At 31.7% G+C, this 5,832-nt stretch overlaps 1 long non-coding RNA gene across 1 annotated transcript; it reads right to left on the bottom strand.

Annotated features, from left to right (window-relative positions):
- Positions 1 to 1,253: 1,253 nt before the first annotated feature.
- LOC111615815 lies at positions 1,254 to 5,749 on the bottom strand. Its single transcript, XR_002755138.1, has 3 exons — positions 5,385 to 5,749; positions 2,631 to 2,766; positions 1,254 to 1,455 (listed from the first exon to the last, which is right to left on the bottom strand). It is a non-coding gene; the product is annotated as an uncharacterized LOC111615815 (long non-coding RNA).
- Positions 5,750 to 5,832: the final 83 nt, after the last annotated feature.

Here is a 5,832-nt window from a genome sequence, read left to right as displayed (position 1 = left end):
CTATATCAACCAATAAGCTTTCCCTCAAAACACGAAGTCAGATCGGCCCTCCTCAGTTAGTCGCGCTAATAAGAGTTACTTCGTTAGGAGCGCGGAAAACTATAGCACCCCAGTAATTTTCATTGTGGATCTACGTAAAAATTTTTTTTCATGTGATTTTGCAATTTTTTCGGTGCGATCTTCACACCGTCGAAGGAATGTACTGAGGGCATCATTTTTCAGCACTAAAACCATTAAAAAATACACGCGTTCAAACACCTCGGGGGGGTTCTATATCACCCCGTGCGTCTAATTAACCATATAGGTTTCAAGAGTAAGTTTCAAAGTTTTGGTCTGTTAAATATTTGCTGTTACGTATATTGGTTGAATAAAATTAATAAAATTATGCAATCGAGTTAGTCACAGACAATAAGACTGGTGGCATTAGAGTATTCTAATTATGACGTATTAAAACCTGAAAAAGTTCACTTTACATTAGAATAAATACGATATATTTTTAATTCGATGTCTATAATAGGCATGTGATGTGAAATTGTTTATCAATTTGAGTTGATATGTAGAAATCTGCCTCTCTACATGCCAACTCGTTTCGTTGACAGGACTGTGCCGCTAGAGCTTGCCTTTACTTGAATCATAGGCTAATTTGTACTAGTAATATTTTAAATGGTTGTGTTATAGGTTCGAGCATCAGTAATACTTTTGCTAAATTTGAACTCACGAAAGTTATGTAATGGGACGATAATGATAGTTTATCTTTGTTTTGTAAGCACGAAAATTTAAAGAAAATTATTTTTATTATAAATGCACGGTTTAGTTACTAAGACAATTGTTTTTATCACATTCTCTTAATTCCACATCCCAAAATCTCGAGCAATGTTGAACAGACATCGCTAGTCAATATTATAAAAGCCGTTGTCCGTGTGTCTGTGAGTGTATGTTTGAATTCCTTACAACATCTTTAATTTTTGTGGAATCGATATGAAATTTTGGTTACATTTTTTATGTTTTGAAGAAAAGTATAGGCTACTTAATTTGAACAAACATTAGCTACTTTTCTTGAATTTCTATAGAACTACTCATCTCAATTCTTCAATCTCTATTTTCTCATAGAATGTAATTTGTCATGTAAAATGGGAAATTTCTAGTTTATATCTAAAAATAAATTTTAACAGTAGTATATAGGATATAGTTGTCTCAAAATAATAGAACTAATTCTACATAAATAATTAATGATTTTATTTATTATTAAAGCTTCATCCACATACAAATACGATTCGTGCCTGTTTTGTTAATTTTTTCGTTACACACAGTAGCACGTTATAGCAAATTTATGAGGCCTATATGAATCCTTTTGTAATAATTCAAACCAAGTAAACTTGTTTTGAAAACTGGATTTCAGCCCTAGCGAGAGTTGGTTTTCGTCTGTAGATTGCCCTTTTACTTAACTCTACACACCTGTAAATGAAACGCCATTATATAAGTTTAAGTTAACACTGTTAGAAAAAATATGGTGTTATTTCTTCAATATGAATTAAGTACACGTATCGAAACTTAAATATAATACATTAATTTAATATTAAAACTTAAATGCTTTAATTATACTTGTACATTTATCAATTAACTCTTTAATTTTTTTTTTCAGTTTCTTCAAGTTATGAGTCTTTAATACAATTAAAAGTTTAGCATCAGCATGATAATCCTGTATCTAATCCTCATTAACAATAGTTACAAGGTAAATGATTGTTATGTACAAAAGTTTTAAAAATTTTTTATACGATAACAGAACATTAAACAAAAATGAAAATGGAAACTTTCATCCCATTTATGGTTGTATTTTTTTCGGTACCAAATGTCCGTTCGAATTTCTGGAATGTAAATTCTTCTATTCTTCGGTTTGATAAGTTTCAGAATAAGGAAAACATTTCAGTAAAAACAAACATTTCGAATAGAAATGTTTGTCTTTACTGAAAATGTCACTCCCTGTTTAATGTTCGCTTTATACTTTTTTGGATTGGATACATCGTAAGGATATTGTCCGCAAACCATTACGTAAAGAATGATACCCATGCTCCATAAGTCTGACATAAAAGGTTGATAAGGTTTCTTGCTTAAAATTTCGGGACTGGCGTATGCTATACTGCCGCAAAATGTTTTGGACCTAAATATTTCTTTATCTTTTATGGCTTTTGGATTAGGTATATCGTGACGAGCAAATCCAAAATCTGTTATTTTGAGTACGAAGAATTTGCATATTAAAAGATTTTCGCATTTTAAGTCCCTATGGGCAATTCTCTAAAAATAAACGTGTAAGGAAAAGTTTAACATTTCTAATTTTTTACATTTTATTAGTTAAGATATAATATGACATTTTGTTAATGCAAAAGCAAAATGTATATTTTATAAAGAATAGNCTCATGTATTTAATCATTCATATAACGTAACATTCGCTTAGCGTGGAACGTATCTAAGCGTTATAGGGGGGGTCTACTGTATATACATTTTAATGTAATGTGGACTTTCGTATTATTATACAGAAATCGCTCATTTACGCGGTGTTTTCGTGGAAACAATTACTCGCGTAAATGAAAGGATTACTGTATTCTACTAAATTATGTAATTTACAAAATTACCATATTGTGGCAGTTGGCGATGCTATCTACTGAATGATGAAACCAACGGCAGGCTCTCTCTTCTTCTGTCGTTTTATTTCTCTTAATCATTTCTAACAAGTCTCCATGGTGCGCTCATTCGATGATTATATATAAGCTAAATATAATAGAAAATCAATAAATACAAAAAAATCTATTTTTTTGTGATAACTCAGGATATATTTTTTTCCTTCTTAATTGAAGTTTTTAGACTATTTACAAAAAATTAAATTTTTCGAGTCTATCTTTTAAATCCCTTATACACCACCACAGAAGTAACAGTTTTAAAAAATTACTTTTGAAGAAAACTTCTAATGAAGAAAACACTTCTAAAACAGGTAAAAATTGGTAGAAAAGTACACAGAGTTAAAAAAACTCAAGTGCCAGCCTATTCTTTTAGGTTCTGACACTTTTTACATTAAAACCATAATGAATTCTTCATACAATATTATTTTATCCACTTTTAGACTGCTTCTGGCCCTCTAGTGGTAGTTACGAGATTTTTTTGTTACAAAAAAATTTAATTTTTTGTAGTCTAAAAACTTCAATTAAGAAGGACAAAAAATCTATTTCAGTTATCATTTATATTTTGACACAGTTTAATTTTATAATTATAATGGAAAGTTTTTATAATTTTAAATTAAAAATTAATTTAAAATTATAAAAACTTTCCATTATAATTAAATTAAAAATTAATTAATATATATTAGATTGTTTTAATTGTTTCTCAAAATGTTCAAAATGTTGTAAGACTTGAATTAGTCAAAACTGTGAAATCCTGGGCTATAAGTTGTTAAATTGAAATGTTAGTAATTGTAAATTTCTTAAAATAAAGCACAAAAATTTGCTAAAACATGAAAAGGAAATAAGATTTGGCTGATAACACTTTCTTTCGACTCACTTTTTTTTCATCTTTTCTTTGGGTGAATCGCTTCTTCTGGAAGAGAATTACAGAAGAAACGACTCACCAAAAGAAAAGAGAAGAAAATGAATTAGAGAAGGAGGAAATTGTCATCTGATATTGCCTTCTTTGGAGATCCCTCCACACGGGAAACGGTGATAAAGTATAAAATAACCAACAAAAAGCTCAAGACAATCGTCGTTTAATTTAGCAGAAATCCCTCTATCTAGTCCTGTCTGTGACTTACTTCCAACCAATGCAGCCGTTGCCCAAATTAAGTATAATAGACATGAGATGATTGTGACCATAAATAATGTTACAAAGAATTGTCAGAAAAATAAATAGATATTGTGAGGACTAGAAATTTTGTGTTTTAAACTAAAAAAATTTTTTTTATAAACTTTATAAAGACGGAGCGAGAAAACAGAAAATTAAAAGAGAAAAAGGAAAAATAAAATCAATAAAAACTTCGATTCCCACGATTGGGTTCCTTGTTGAGATGAGTACATTTCTGTTTCACGATTGTGTCACCCGTCCCCTCATTGGACCAAGATTGTCATCGCTGACGAAATCGGAGAAAGGTTCGAGAATGAGGACGTGATATAAAAGGGGACAGGCAGGATGATAAGTGTAGAAGTTATTATTGGTGTCTGTGTGTGCGCTCCGAACGTCTACCTTCTGCCGAGATTCTGTCAACCAACACCTCCTTCTCGCCTACAAGACTAGAAGTGAACTAAACTGACCTCAATACATATTCAACTGGAAGGAACTATTGAACGTTTTTTGTATTGGACTTGATCTCCTATACTACTTAAGGTTTTTATCCTGCCCGCGCACTATTGTACGCTCTCTCTCCGCGTAAACTAAACGCGAAATCAGTTGTAACTAGAACTAGAAAATGATTGATGAAACTAGAAGTAGAACTAGAACTATTTTATTTACTAATGTAAACCTACGTTAAACATATATAAATAAACGGTTGTTTATGTTAAAACTTCTCGAGTGCAGTTTCTTCCGTTTTTCTCTCCATTCTCTCCATTCCGGGTCAAACCCTTATACCTATCCGCTCGCGCTAACTTGTGGACTCTGTATCGACCGAAGGATACAGTGGTGTCATCCTGACGGGGTATCGAAGAGATACCGACCTTATGGTCACAATATCCTTTCCCTTTCTAGCACACCCAAGCCGTCCTGCGATCACTAAATCACAGGATCCGTATTTAGCTCGACCTGCGTTAAAACTAAACTCTCTCTCCAGCGGATGTTCCCCATACATAAATCTTATGATGTCATATTTATAGCGCGTGTATCTCTGGCTTACGTGAAATTAAAAATGTTATTTTTTTTTACTGATAATTCAGTACTTGAGTGTTTTTAGGGCCTCACTGTCTTTAAATTTTCCTACTTTATTTTTTACATCGTAAAAGTCCTACTTACATGATCGCTCGCGCGATTTGAAGGTTCCTGCAAGCTTAAAGTCACAGGTAGTGTCAGACCTAATCCTAGAGGAGCGCAGCCGTCCTGATCGCAAAACAGTAATCCGATAGTGCTGCTTGAGGAACGTAAAAGTATAAATTGCATGCAATGAAGAAGATGAATGAGACAATAGAATCGGTGAACCATTAATTCTTATAACAAAATAACACATGTCTACATGATTTTCGGGAACTGATACCTCAGTGATTTTTTATATGGTATTTTTCATGTTAAAACGGTAGTGTGGAAAATTCGCATTTTTCATCAACTTTTAATGGTACATAACAAAAATGTGTGGGTGATGGAGAAAAAGATTCAGCGATCGAAAAAAATAAAATAAAATAAAATTCACTTATTACTGTTTCTGTTCCGAAATTCTTTTTTCAATTTGTAGAGTAGTGTAATTAAACAGTTTATGGCTATACTTTCATGGCATAATTTATTTGTTTTTATTTTTTTTACTCGATACGATCAAGTCCTGAGATTGGTTAGAGATATCGAGCAGATGGTGCCATGTGTAGAAGCAATGCCGAAGATTTTTTTGAAAATTTCTAGAAATATTTCTATAATACAGAAACCTAGCTGAAAAATTTTTAGAGGAAAGCAATTTTTTTTAATTTTTAAATTGGTCGAAATATATAAATACAAGAAAAAACCCACATTTATGAATTTCATGACATTTCAAGGTCTTCCGAGTCCAAAATAGTTAAAAATCTGGGGAGGTCCTGTTTTAACTGAACGCAATACTTTTCCTCTGTTATAATACAACCGGGATGTAACTAAATACAATAATATTTTCGAAATTCC

Source organism: Centruroides sculpturatus, unplaced genomic scaffold (assembly GCF_000671375.1).
Source record: "Centruroides sculpturatus isolate CEXI.00-Female unplaced genomic scaffold, Cexi_2.0 scaffold2512, whole genome shotgun sequence".
NCBI classification, from domain to species: domain Eukaryota; kingdom Metazoa; phylum Arthropoda; class Arachnida; order Scorpiones; family Buthidae; genus Centruroides; species Centruroides sculpturatus.
This window is presented reverse-complemented; position numbering and strand designations above follow the sequence as displayed.